This window comes from Neodiprion fabricii, chromosome 1 (genome assembly GCF_021155785.1).
Source record: "Neodiprion fabricii isolate iyNeoFabr1 chromosome 1, iyNeoFabr1.1, whole genome shotgun sequence".
NCBI lineage: Eukaryota > Metazoa > Arthropoda > Insecta > Hymenoptera > Diprionidae > Neodiprion > Neodiprion fabricii.
The window spans coordinates 28,846,931-28,862,296 of record NC_060239.1 but is presented as its reverse complement, the minus strand read 5'-3'; the positions used below and the strand labels follow the sequence as shown (position 1 = coordinate 28,862,296).

At 42.6% G+C, this 15,366-nt stretch overlaps 1 long non-coding RNA gene across 1 annotated transcript; it reads left to right on the top strand.

The window, feature by feature from the left end:
- Positions 1-11,677: 11,677 nt before the first annotated feature.
- LOC124175486 lies at positions 11,678-12,960 on the top strand. Its single transcript, XR_006869171.1, has 3 exons — positions 11,678-11,921; positions 12,365-12,565; positions 12,624-12,960. It is a non-coding gene; the product is annotated as an uncharacterized LOC124175486 (long non-coding RNA).
- The last annotated feature ends 2,406 nt before the right edge of the window (positions 12,961-15,366 follow it).

Genomic DNA, 15,366 nt, shown 5'->3' with positions numbered 1-15,366 from the left:
TCTAAATCATCGCCGCCGTCTTATGGTGTTTATTTAATGCAAATGTTCGATGCTTTAATCCGATAACATGTTCAGGTGTATATTTACCGTTCTCCCACAAACCGTATGGCTTGCCAAAAACCGTCAGCCTGCCAAAAATAGGAACAAAGAAAAAAAAAAAAACTGAATTTGCTCATAGAAGATAGAAATCAATACCAACCTGCTTCGCTCGAAGTCACCGAAGTTAGTTCGTAGTACTGAGCAAACATTGCGAAGTTACCAAACCCTACCACCATCTATTCTGACCCCAAAAAGGCTGCTGCACACAAGTTTGTGGCTGTGTAACGAAGAACATGGATGAGCCCAGTGATGTTTGCACAATTGTTCTCAAAGTGTTGGTAGAGGTGCCTCTTCTGCCTATTATGCAACCAGTCGACATTTTTCGGTATCCACGTTTCGTAATCGGACGTAATCGGGTTTCGAATTATTTGCAACTACGACGTTGACCACCGCGTTACATTCTAAGAGAAACTTGGAAAAAATTACGTAAAAAATACAACAATCTTTGAATCAAGGTCCGCTGGCGGTATTCTTACAACCAGTCGGGAATCCAGAAACGACAATGCCAAACCTCTGCTAAGGTAGATGTAATAGCTTATTTGCTAATTTACAGAGCTAATGGACTGAACTTGTTGGTAACGACAGTGTCGGTTTGTTTGACCAAGAACTTATTTTTCGCTCTTTAAACCACGCTTGGATAGTCCGCCGGTAGTTCTCGAATCATCGGTTGGGTGAATACAAAAAATTGCAGAAAACATTTCTGCATGTTTGGTGCGCTCATACCTCACTAGCCGAATGTTTGCCAGGCTGAACACCGCACCTTTGACCATGCAAACACTCAGCGTTGTTTAAAAGTCGGAATTTCCATGCAGGATGGAAGGCGCAGATCACAGGCTTCGCTTTTCTAAGTGGTGTGCTTGGTGTATCTGGAGTGCCAATTTATCACCGGTAGATGATGCAGAGTTACGTAGCGGTAGGTCCGCGCAGGTAAGAATTAGCGATTTCTCAAGCCGCATACACGCTGTGCGACGATCCAGAGTTTCGTGCAATCCGGTAGATAAACAGAGTTATTTAGCCGGTATATTCTTAGCGGTTGGGTTCCGGAACCGAGTTCACGGTTTCCGGATTGCCGCGCGAATGCCTGTTACTCTCTTACGCTGGGATATTTTCACCCGGTATTGTTGTTTTCCCTCGTTATGCCACGATGCGGCATATATACAATAATTCGCAATTAATCCAATGTAACTTCACGCCACTTCAGTGAAAGTCACGCAAGTGATATTTATATGCATTTCGGCTTTCCATTTTCGTCCTCAGTATGTACTAGACCATTCTAAATTTTGTGAGAATAACTAATGTCTCGAAGCAAAGTTCCAGATATTTTGGTTACTCCTGAACTTGCAGTCTGGCACCAGAAAAACAAACGTCCGGAAGCTGTTTCGTCGTGGAAGGTTGGCGTTAATTAAAATCCTCTGGTATACCTGAAACACGACGATTTTGACTGTGGATAATTGCTTCAGCAAAATTAGTACTTTTTGTGCGCTTCAACCTGACTGTTATAGGGGACCATAACTAATTCACAGTCTGGTAATTTTCTACTGTCAGTCACTATCTGATCGTAAGATATAAAACTCGACATTGTATCACTGGAACTTTACGGTAAGAGAGATTTGTTCAAAAATAATCCGAGTAGATCGTTCTCAATGTGAGATAGTCAATACTTAGTTGATTTTTTTCCAAGTGTAAATAACTATACTCAAAGTGTACAAAATCACTTCCTTGATCAAAAAATTATATGCAGCTATTTTTATCTTCCATTGCAGATGTAAAAGTGACCTTAGGTTCACCGTATGACTATCGAATCTGCGAGCTGGAAAACGTCTCAAGAGAAAATAAAGATAGCTCCTAAACCGTTGAAAGTCCAAGTTGAGGAATCCCGCTTCGGCGAGTTTAAAGGCGACTTAAATCTAGTGGAGCTGCTCTCGCATAAAGGTCTTCAATTATTAGGCGTTAGAAATTTTAGCTGGAACATAACGCGCTCTGTTCACTTAGTATTCAGTAATTTCCTGCACAGAGGGAAAGAATTAGCTGGCTAACAGCGAGGTCGCCACCGAGTCCGTGACTGAAGTAAAGGCAAGTTGGCCAGTGTTACGGAAGGAACGGGGTGCGGGAGCAGAAACATTTATTCTACGGACGTGTTGAAGATTTTTCAATACGTCTCTATGCCTGCAGCGAGTACCTATGAGGCGATGCGGACAGGAGACGAAAATGTAGTCCAGGAATCCAGGAGTTTCCAGGTACGGTAGACGGGGCTAGCAAACGATTAGCAGCTACAACGTGTGTACAAGTAACAGTATCTCATGGAGCAACTCCTAAGTCGGTGTTAACCGGGAACCTGGCAACCCCGGTTAAGTCAAACTGGCAATTTTGACGCGACGGATGGAATAATGCAATTCCAGGCCGGCAGTATTATCGATTAAGGCACGCGGCCTTATTCAACTTATTTGGAAACGGGACATATAGGATATGGAACGGAGAGAAAAGACCCCAGGTGCCCGGTTTCAAGGACAAAGACGGAAGAGTCTGACGTTGTGATTCACGTTCATGAGGACGATTTCTATTCTAATGCATTGGACTGGACCGTCTAGCAAACCATCGTCGAAACTTCTACCCGCTCTTAAAAGGGGACAAGAATGAATCAACTTTGACAAATCGGGAAAATACGAAATCGGTCACGTTATATTTGATTTCTTAAACACGCCATTTCGTTTCCTTGAATAAAAGCAGCCGCAACGCGATGCGATTTTCGATTGGGAACACTAATTTCTTCATTTCTAAGAATCTGCAATTTCTCGGTTTGACGAAGGTAACTGAGAGGCTGTTTTCTATGAACCAAAGAAATTTAAATCCGAAAAGGTGAAGACATTTCCTCGTGTCGATGAAACGGTGTCAGCATTATCCATCTGTAAAGTGGAAGCGAATTGGGGGGAATAAAGAGTGGCAGACTGAGTTATCCAAGGTACCAGATGTAAAAGTTTGGTGTAACGCGTAACGACGGCTGAGTCGTTAATTAACAGAGGTCACCCAGGTATATCGCGAACAGAGATCGTTGCACGGATCAGCTTTTCACTTGTTTAGCCTCAAGCAATCCTTAAAATCAACGATCTAATGACTCGAGCCAAGTAGCGAGAATTGCTATTGGGTAACCGGCTGCACTCCAGGCAGCAGGCCAGACATCAGCGTTTACTTTTGCTGATAGAAAACGTTGTGGTAAGCGGAAGACTCCACTGTCATTACACGCGTACAGGGATTTGCATTACATTATGCAGCACACGTAAGTGCAGCACATACGCAGTTGTAACTTGCACGCAGGAGGTAACTTGAAATTATCTTCACAAACGGTTTTACAATAGTTTCGGTCCGTAGTAAAATAAACGATAGCTGCTTAAACCGCGGCTTGTCAAACGGTGGAACTTGACTGTTGAGTTTTGATCGGCGTGCCTTCGGGCATAATTAATTTATCTCAAGCACTCATGATGCAGTTGATACCTTTCTACGCATGGCTGAGTTCGCTGTTGATCTAGCTGCTACCGCTATCGCCAACGACTTATGCTCATAAACCTTTGCGAATGCAATAAAACTTGAGCAATTTTATGATTCAGAAGTTCACTAAGGATTCTTACTACTTTACAGCCAACCGTATTGTTTTTTACCTGGTATCTGTGCTCGGTTTTATTGGCAACTATTAATTAACTCCGACATCCGTTTAACCACATAATCAATCGAATTGCATTTCTCTATCGTATACAAATAGCAATTCAAGCAGCAGTGTTGATTGCTTTTCCTGCTATTCGGACTTCGGTCGCGGCAGAAACCAAGGTGCGAAATTGGAGCTAATGCTGACTCAACGTCAGCTGACGAGTCGTTCGCCTGAAATAGCTAAAATCCAACAATGTGCAGAATTGACAAATAACATAGCTTAACGCTGCTATTTATTGAATAATTTTCTAATTGCAAGATCAAAATAATAAACGCGATTAAAGATATTTAACGTGCACCCATACCTCGCTTTTTAAACAAACCCACACAAATTCAATTGGATCTATTCTAATTTTTTATAAAATATGTTTTTAGTTCGTGAAGTATTTTATTCTTTTTATTTCATATAAAAATGCTTACATAAAAATGAGTTTTTTGGCCGTATAACGAAACATTGTGGTCTGTGAATCGGAAAAGTGTCATAATTGAAAAAAGGCGTTACAACGTAATGCCGTATAAAGAACGGCCATATAGAGGGGCATAGATGTATTTCAAATTCCAAAATAAGAAGTTAATTGAACTCGAAAATTTTACTGTGTTAGAAAATACCTCGCAAAATATTGCATTGTGTATTTAATTTGAAATGACTTTCCGTGGAAAAAGTTTATTAGACCATTTTTTCTTTGTATTTGCTTGTTTTATTTTAAAAAAAAAAAAAACAAGGTAAAAACAGAGATCAGTTCACACCCCTTGCATGCAATTATCTTGGTAACGGAAGAAATGAAAAATATGACTTCCAGATGAGGAGCTGCGCTACGAGTTGGACGGTCACGCGTTGTGATCAAGCCACCGTACGTACGTACTTACGTGCATGTCAGTGGTATCTCTCCCTTGGGAACGATGGCCTCGGTAGATAAAAGCTGCATGTAAGTACGGGAGATGAATACAAGCCGATTCCTTCTGTCGCGTGTTTCCTACAAGTTGTGTTGTATACCTGCGTACAAGAGGGGGGACATTTGGTGGACGCTGTTACTGTTCACCTCGATGATGTAACAGTCGTAACTGAGAGTACAAGTGCCCTCCGTACACGAAAAAAAAAGAAGGAAAAACGCTGAATCAACGACACGAATCACACCGTAGCGTATCATGAGACGTGAGCCGAAAACAATGCTTCGCTGCTCGAAAGAAGAAAACTCTAAATTCCTCGTTAAACAGATGAGAAACATTTAGAAGTCTTGCAAACCGACCGTACATCGCGCACTTAAAAAGCTCAAGTCTGTTTTTCATTAACGAAAATTTTCCGACGTGTAGAAAACTAAAAAAGCTGCTTCGATGTATTTTAGACGTAACGTGGGACGCGAGTTATGAGCGCATATATGCACACGAACATCAACATCTCGGATGTACTTATGTCTTCTGACTTCCTGTCGGGAACATCTGAGCGAAACCCGAGAGCTACTGAAGAATACACAGCGGATTACGAGGGCATGTCATCGACCCCAGGGAACTTTGCACTTTATTGATTTGCTGAACCATTATTGCACGTGTAACGTATTGTCCTCAATATGCGGCGAAAGTTACTCTCGGATCTCGACCTGCCTCCGTGTGCTTCTGCCACATGCGATTAGTCCACACTCTGATCGTCACCGTGGCAATTCGAAACTTGTGCAATATTTTAACAACCTTTGACATAATTCTTACTTCCTCGTCTAGCCTACGTGCAAAATATTGTAGACTCGTCTTGAATGAAATGTGTGCTTGAATTCGTGAGACTTATCAAATGTCTCATCGTTGTGCCCTGACCTCGTTTCGATGCAAATAATTGTTACGCTGTGTTGAAAATCACGCGGATTCTCACAAAACCGTCTAGCATTGAATCAGAGATAAAATAGATAGAAAAACAGCATGCCGCATCTCGGCTGAAAAAGTTAACGAAGTCAGAAAAGAATAGTTGGAGCTGTCACGAAGACTGTATTTGATGGTAATTGGGTATAGCTGGCTCGACCTTTCCTGAACTCGGCAAGAAGAGCGTTTGCGTTGTCAATTCTTCACGTTTTCCACGAAAACCTGGCCGTTTTACAGTTAGGAGAAACACATCACCGCTGCACTGGCAGGATGTTTGTGTCCGTCTAATGGACCCCGTGGACAGTGAGTTCCAAGTTTGCGCATATAACGTAACGTAGCAAGCATTCTTCGTAACTATTTTGGTGCTTCAAGGCGGAGACTTGACACATACCGATCAGACCTTCTCTTCGACTATGTAGAAAATTCCTTCATTGGCCAAACGAAGGGACAAAGTTTTATACCATTTTGTCAAACCGATCAATGAATATTCCGATGAAAGTGTTGAAGGAAGTTGTTTCTAGTGATGAAAAACTTGAATTCCGATGTGAATCGGTTCGGATTGATGTGGCAGATTCCTCTCGGCTACAACGTGCAACACGAGAGAAACCTTGACGGTTAACTATGTACCTAAAACAATTCAGCAAGAGGGGGGAAACAATCTAACCATGGTCACGGAGCAACGGGGAAGACAAAACCTGAACGGTTATATAGCTAGTAACTGTCGTAGATCAGAGAACACTCAATAAAGATCTGTGTATGTGTAGTTTTATGTCTGTACCTCGTGCCGCCGCCTGCATCCCCAGACGTAGTTTTTGTCTCTTCAACACGCCTCATTAACTCCTGGCAATCAGTTGAACTCCGCGCCATTATAGTTCTCGGAACTTCTGCAAGACACGGAGTGACTGTGCCGGTGTTGAAGATACCCTACCAAAATGTTGCACGCATCTCGATCCCTACAGTTTTCACTCGTTCGCATGAAACCACGTGGACACCATGGTGAAAGCAGGTTGCGCATTGAACCCTAACTTGCCCAAGTTGTGCTTGAGTCTGGACATGTCGTTTGATCTCCAGTAACCAAGTGTGCCGATACATAAGAAGTTGAACATTTGCGAATGGTGACGGTAAATATCGTCTACTTCTTCAATAATCTGTACAACTGGAATGCTGCGGGATTGACAGATTGTGTACCCGTGATGGTGTGCCCGTGATGTACCCTCTTCTCTCCTGTTCAATGTCTCAAGAATCCACGAACTCGCTTCTCTCGCATGATTTGTGCCAATGATGGTACGGGATGTAATTGCAGAGGGAAAGCTCGTCGACACGAGAGATTGATCGGCATGTTTCGAACGCGAGGACTGTGTGACTTGGCGGGTATAAATTGTGGAGTAAAAAGTGCGTGAAAATATACGTATACAAAACCGCAAGATTACGGTTCGCCGTGATTGAGAAGCCTCCGAAATCTGTTTCGAATCATTCTACGAAAGCGTGTGTGCCTGGGTTTGATTCGTGCATGGTCTCATCGCACATGATCAGAGATGAGCGGCTGTGTTTTAGATATTTTTTGTTGTTGTATGAACCGCGACGAGGATTCGGAAAGATGAGGAAACCCGGAGTGGCGACACGTGACCCAAAACTCTAAAATCCAGAGTTCGTTGGTGTTGGGTGGAGTGGCGGAACGCCGGGTACCTGCCTATAATTATCGTGCGTAATGAGATCGTGACTTGTATCCGAGTCAAGTAGTCACTTTAATTAGCTTACAACATCATTTCCATAAAAAGACCGCCCGCCGCATAACACCTTCCCATACCCGAGTACGATCAACATTGTCTGTCAAGGTAGAAAATGGAGCATGCAGCAAGCCGATCGAGTGCTAACTGGCATACCCGACCAGCAAGACGCGTCAGCATGCAATCTGCGTAATCTTCGATCAAAAGAAGCCGTCGTTTCAGAGTATCGGCGAATGGCGATGCTTGATGAACGAAAGCCTCGAAATGAAGTGATAATGTATAATAAATTCAACAAGTGAAATATTATACCGGCTGGTTGACAGATTCTGGTATCGCTGTTCGTAGTTTGAGATAACGTGTGGCATCTTCACTAGCGACTGATTTTTGTTCTTTCAATCAAATCATTTCTAATATAGTTAAACCTTGATTAGATAACGCCAGTACTTAATAAAATAAAATGAAAAGTGTCCCATGAACAAAGAGTGATTGAATACAATTTGAATTAACGTAACATTTGATTTGACTTCAACATTTGGTATTTTCCATCAGAAAATAGGCAACTTCGGGAACACTTAATTTTCAATGATTAAAGTGGGGCAGAAGTTCTAAGAACTAAATTAATGTGTATAAAATAAATCAATGTATAAGGGATCCTCGTATGTATGAGGATTTAAAACAAAAACAAATAACTAACAATCAAAAGGTACTTTGACACATTCCTCACTTCTCGCCTATGCTCAAACTTGCGTTGTATGTAACAGCCTTCCGTATTGTTTAAGCGTCAAAAACGCTCACCGTCGTACCCATCCACTGGAATTATTAACTTTCAATTATGGAGCGCATGTTCTATGCATCAGATACCGACCATCAGCTGCTAAGAATCACCTGACTAGATTCCCAGCGATGCTGTTTGTTCTCTGATGAAAACAGCAAGTGATAAAAGAAAGGAATATACATCGTGATGCACAAAAAGAGAGATCTAAATATAACCTGCTTGTAACCGCGTTACGTATGCACCCGTATAAAAATGTGCATAATAATGCAACGCTTACGCAATGTGTGTGCAGCCTGAACGTGAGCCCATTACACTACCCGAATCCGACAATCTCTTCGGTCAAGAACTGCATGTAAGCGCGGGATTTGCTTGGGCGAAAGGCACCACTTCATTTCGAAGGCACGAATGTGGTCGAGGCAAAAAAGATTGGAACAAGTGATATTTTCAGTTGCATATTACCCCTTCTTGACGAGCAAGACGGTTCTAGATTTTGACATGCATCTATGGAAAAGTTGATGGTACAAGTGAAAGCCAGAATCTATTGCACGTATAAGTTTTTCTACAATTTTCTATAATGGATATTAATGACCAAATTCAAATTGGGGACACCTAAGTCACCGTAATGAATTGACTAATTAAAAAATTTAGTTCAACATTTGATCTTTTGACCCATTTAATGGTACATATGTGGTTGAAATTTCTTGGAGATCGTGCTAAATAAAATAATGCATGATGCATAAGCGACAAAATATTTCCTCGGCTTAATTTTCTAACATATTTAGTCTTATAACCTAAGAGCCATCGAGATGTACTGTGTCTGAGTGTACGGTTTCGGATTTCTTCTAACGGGAAGCAGGTAAAAGGATTACCGGTAAAATTAACATTAGCACGCAGTTTGTTTTCATCCTAGTTTTTATTGGGCGTAAAGAGAACACCATTAGTTGCGGCGGATTAGCCGATATTATTGATTATCTTCTACTAACGTTCGGTACCTACCTGTCTTTTTTGGTAGCGGTCCAGATATTGATAACTCGCGGTAACATCGCCATGGATCGTACTTGACCAATCTTGCTTAACGTCTCGTTTAACGGGCCCATAATTCAATGCCCTCTATTTCTCATTTATTGTCCCAAACCAATGAGACATAACGCAGCAATCAGGACACTAATTCATGCTTAATTAGTCAGGGTTTTTGCAACAGTTGATAAATTTTGGGACCTGTATATAAGCGAGAAAAATAAACAGAGACGCATATTGTTCACCAAGTTTTTAGCGCATTTATTCAGTCGCCGTTACCAGCATGCTTTATAACGAGAATGTCATCCCTCCTCCTCTATCGTACACAAGTTACTGACGTGACTTTGCAACAGCATACAGCAGTAAGTTAGCTCCACCGTGAATTCTAGCAACATTTATTTCTCATCAGTGCATAACGAATACCGCGCCTCCATATGGCGTCTGTGTATAATTCACAATCACGTTGTTGTTGATTTCAGTGCGTACACAGTAGCAATGCAAATTGCGTCTAGCACTGCAGTTGGTATAGCGACTTTTACGAGCTATAGTCATAATAGATTCTTTAGGGAAAGTACAGAAATAGTCACTTAACTCTGTTATAGCTGAGACCAAACGGCCTTTCAATTAGCTTTAATAACGCCTATTATACTTACGCTTATGCAACCAATACCGCTAACTTTCTTATAAACGATTGTTATTACCCTAACAATTCAATCATGCAAACAACAAATGTCGGCACACGTTCTTCATACACGCTCACGAAAATCTAGCCTAATAGGCTATTAATTACCCCGAAAATGACATATATCGCCTCAATTTTTCCGTTCTGCAAATAGAAAAAATACACTCCCACTTCCGAATAGTTGGAAGAAAAATTGTTACCTCATCACAGATACCTTGATCGGTACGCGTAATAAGTTAGCAAGAAAGACTCGGACTATCTGACTCGAGAATAACTAAAACATTTTTTATCCTGTCCAATGGATTCATCATCATCGTACTCTTAGACGTTGGTTTTGATTAGCACCATGTTTCGCTAAAGTTGGATGCGAATCTCGCAGCCGAGTGATCATTGCGAATTGATTTGAGAATAAAGTCCCACGGTTAAAGTGTATGTAGGGCCGGTAACCTAAATCACGAGTTAATGACCCAGATGGCGTACACGTATAAGGTCAATTATCTAACCAATTTGGCAAATAAGATTAGACTTTCTCCGTTATTGAATATGCGTGATTCAAATCACTCAGTCACGTCACTCATTTTATTCCTTTTACCGTATTTTATCGTGCAGAAATCCGCCGCGAATTACAGACAGATATTAGGCGAGGAGGTACCTTATATCCAAAAGATTTGGGCACATGTGAACATTTTTTTGCGTCGCCAAGAAAGCAGATCGCAAGTGCGATGATTGCGTGCGATTAGCATCGCTGTGGTCGCTTGTCGCTCTCTTTATCCAGGAGCTAAAATCGCTTCTAAGAATCGCCAAGGCGCATGTTCGCCAAACACGATAGTTACTCTTGATCCGTTTGTGCAGGTGCTTTCGCAATTAGAGCTGCGTGAATCTCGATCTGCACTCAGCTCAATGAACAACAGGTTCATCTTCTCGGAGTAAAATTTGCTTGTGCTTTACGATGGTGACTTTTTTAGTTTCGATCACCCGATCGCCAATTTAAATGAGCTATTGATTTTTCAACGGAGTTCGCGTTCGGACCTACGGCTTGACGATGATAGTGTCGAAAGAATAATACTACGTGCAGGAGAACGAATAACGATTCGGAGACAAAGAGATCAAACAGCACACGTTAGATTATTAGATGAGAGAGTTGTGGACGGGAGAGATTTAGCGAAGTTTCACTCTATCGGAGGTTGTGGTCGAAAATAATTTTCGCTCAAGTATATACGAGCAGACTCGAATCGTTTCGTTTGTCTGACGGTGTTCCATTTTATCTCCGATGGTATTATAACGCAGTTTTCTATTTTACCACAAAGTATTGCGTAATCTTACAGACCGTTCGAATTATCGTTTGAATAAGCTGGAGTCAAATCAACTGGCTAGATCAGCCGGATAATGCGATGGAAATAGAAGCTGCTAGGTCCTGCAGGCGGCTTTTCTCCGTGGACTCAGACAGGCAGACAGGTACGAGTAGCTGACGGGGGAAGCCAGTACACGGTACATTGAATTCACCACTTCCTGCACAACGCATTTTCCCACAACGTCTTACATCTGCCTAACTTCATTCTTACTTAGTTCCAGGCGAACTTTCATCAACGATGTAGTCCCGAGTCGTACCCCATACCTTGGTGTATCTATTGTACGCAACGGAAAGCTTTGTAATTAAGAATACTATTGTCACGGAGTCACATGGCCATCAATTAACTGTGAACGCGTAAAATGGATTAGATCGTTGCGCTGATTTGTTTCTTTAATTTCTTCCTTTTCGATTGTTATTCGGGATTTCTTGTTGGACATATTTCGCTCGAGTCCTATTCGTTTGATTGTAGGACAAAACTGAAAACCCCGTACGACGAAGAAACGTGGAATGAAGAATCGTATTCGTCGAAGTGAGCAGAAACGGACCTGATTTCGCACCTGCCAAATCGCACAAGAGGCTCTCGTGACTGGCCAACCATTCGCTGGCCGTTTGTTACTTTCATTTCTATCCTATCTTCCATCTCTATTCTGCCGCGCGAGGTCGAGGACATTTCAAGAGAGCAATGCAGTATACGAGAGAGATAAATTGACAAGGAGAGAAGGATGGGTAAGAGCAGAGTGAAAGAGCGAAGGAGAAAGAGGAAATTCATAGAGTCATTACGCTAACAGCTGACAAAAGGTTCTATACCATCTGCGAGATCCTCGTGGTATCAAAGGTCGACGCTTAAATTGAAAGTATCAATTGTTTAGCGTGGTGCTGTTTTCAAATTCCGCATTCATGCCCCGCCGTAAACTCTCATCCATCTCATACGTTGCCGCAGCTCCATTATCAGATTATTTCCTGCAGCAGATTTATATCGAAGCAATAATTTCCAGTTTAATGTCTTGTAATGCGGAAATATAATAGCACCACCTTGTGGAAAAATACCGATTGTACAATGCCTGTAAAACTGTTTCGAATCGTTGACGATAGACTTTTATTCATAACATTAGTGATTCTTCCATTTTTCACATAGTGATAATTTAATTACATTTCATATTCTTTTGCAGTAAGTGTACTTTCGCTACTTATCTGATTAAACCTTATAACATTGGCGAGTAGCAAAATATTTCGACACCGGCTGATGAAGACAACGACACGTACGATCCATCGTGGGACCTGCAGTCGACGAAACCTCCGAGGATGGATTTTGTCAAATAATCGCGCTGATTGGAACGGAGAAACTGGAACAGCAGCGTTCTCCAATTGAGGTAAGGGACGACCTCTACTCGCCAGGTACTTAGCGAGTCATAATTCTGGTGATTTAAGGTTGGGGTAGCAACGGATTACAACGAAGTCGTGTTCCCGGGTTCACGGGGTCAGCGGGACACGTCGGGCGGATAACCCCGACAAAAATACATAGAAGGTGCTACGAGAAGGTCAGAAGTTGAGAGCTGGTATTCCCGCCGGTATGACAAGGCCTCGGAAATCGGTCATACCTTTGAAACCCCGGAGAATCCATTCTCTTGCTGTAGATGTCTTCGTCTATTAACGTTTACTTGGTCTCTTCAATTCTAGAATATACCGCTCTTTGAACTTGACCAATGACCAATATCGTTCTTCTATGCACCTCTATCTAATTTTAACGGCGTGACGTGGGATAGAAAAGATCCACTCTAATTCTTGCTTTGTGCAGGCTTCACGAAAAACCCAGTCAAGGCTGTCATTTTTTGATTCATCTGTCGATGGACACTGTGATATCTTTCTTCTACAGAGTTCTAAAATTTTTACAGTTGTCTGAAACGTTGTCGCCGCAATTTTGATCGGTATATAATGTGCAACTTTAAATGTAATGAACACATTTCACTAATTACAACATTTGCTAGCATAAAAATTTTTCCAATAACTCGTGGAAAACTGTTGCCCTAACAATGCCCAGACTGTGATCCCACCTGCCTTGGTGTGAAATCTGAAAACTGTCGTGGATTGTTTATGAAGTGAGAAGTGTGGTCTGTGACCATACTGTATAGTCCTGTCGGACCTCACGTACCTGAACTGCTCTTAACCAGGCAACCTCACGTATTTGAACTCCTGAGGAGCTCCCCATACTCTACTTCTGATACACAGCCGCGTGAAATTACCTTGAGACCATCTTAAATATGGAGATAGATGAGATCGAATCTAAAGCAGATCACGTCTCCAGCAGTTGTCACCGTCATTGATCATCTCAGTGTTTTATACTTTTTCACCACGACTTTTGGCGAGGCTGCGTTGAGGGCTGCTAAAAAAGCTTCAACGGGAAGTTTGGTCGTGAACACAGTCAGTCATCGGACAAAAATGAAGTAACAGTTGCGATTCCACTCTCTTCGGCAACCTTGGCACTGAAAACTCAACCAAGCTAACAATGACGGTGTTAAACTATGCGTAGATCCCGCAAGGTGTTCGAGCTGTTCAGCACACCATGGTGCATGGCTAAGGTCGGTGGTCCCTGGGGTGATCGAGGGGGACACGCAAGAGGGATCCGACCATACAGGGCGAGAGGAAGTCGCACGACCCTCGTCGCGGTCGCTGAAGCTGATAGTGCAGCTTCGGTTAAGACGAGCTTCAGGGAACGTCAAACAGTGAGCTACCATTTCTCGAAGAAGGCGAAGCTGCACGTCGCGAGCCATGCGATTATTGTGTCGATTGTGAGGAAATCGGTGCGGCGCTAAGTATGTACATGGCCATCATCGACCTTCGGCGTTTCTTACAAACGATCTGGCCCGTCCTCACGGTTTAGTATTCATATTTACGACCCGGCCAACGGGCCTGTAAGAGGTCACCCAGAATCACCAGGGTCATGAGACTCCGGGAACCGTCAACGATCGTACTGTTATTTTCACTAACGGACCTATCGAATATCGATACTTCCCACGCCACTTCGCCACGTATCGTCTCTAAAACGTTGACAATTTTATTGGTTAATTCGCACATCTTTCTCTGTGCGGTGAACCGCCCAGCAATTTGCCCTAAGTGATATGTCTGGGGTCGAGTCAACTTCTCCTGCTGTAAAGAATATAAAGAGAATTTCAAATCTCTCCACCGAAGGTCAAGGCAAGTTCCGAATATTCGGTTACACTTGAAAGTACGTATAAAACTCGAGCTTTTTTAATTATGTAGGAATACGTCAGAGGTCAATTGCCTCGAACCCGTTGACGCACTTTTTTCTATCACTCATATATATATATAGGGTATATAATTTTGTGGAACCCACTTAAGACGAAAACAAAACAGTCATCGAACAGACGTGTATCGGTAAGCAGAGTATATAAGGTACGTGATAAGACGAAGATAATGATGCGCATTGTGATTACTACACATTAATTTGCGCTTCAGGGTTAGGAGCATTCATACACCAGATAACGATGGAGAAAAGTAACGAACGTACATGCGAAACCGAGGCGTTTCCCACGTTCCAGATTATCTAAATCACCCGCGAAATAACCGGCCAATTTAAATGGTTAATCTCACCTACTCCGGCTGCAAGTACATGTTCGGTGACTCATTTCTGCACATCGTACGAACCGATCCCGTAGACCAAAGTGAGTAACTCGGCAACCGAGACTTCGTCCACGGCATATGTTGTTTCGCGGTGAACTCGGGCATATCTCTGCCCACACACGTGTCTGTGTGTATGTGTTTGACGTTTCCCACAGTTGAGAAAGGGCGACGCTTTCCTGCCCACGTATGCGCAAAGCTAGACGCTTACAGTGATCGAGGTATAAGAAATAAATAATATTACGTCCGATATCCAGGCCATTGCCTGCAAGTAGCGCGGCTAGGTCAGTCGGTTGACCTTAACGATTGAATCATATACGTATGTATTTCGGCGGATCTGACGTAGAACGTCGAGGCGCGATACCTACTCGGTGCAGGGATCAGGTTTGAACACACGTTTCGAGCTGTACACACCTCGCGTCTCTACCTACCTAAATTGGTTTTTACCGTAAACACCGGCACATGCAACGGCCTACATCTCCGGTTTAATAACCAACTTCGATTTCTCTCGCCGAGCAAAGCATTGCCGCCCCGA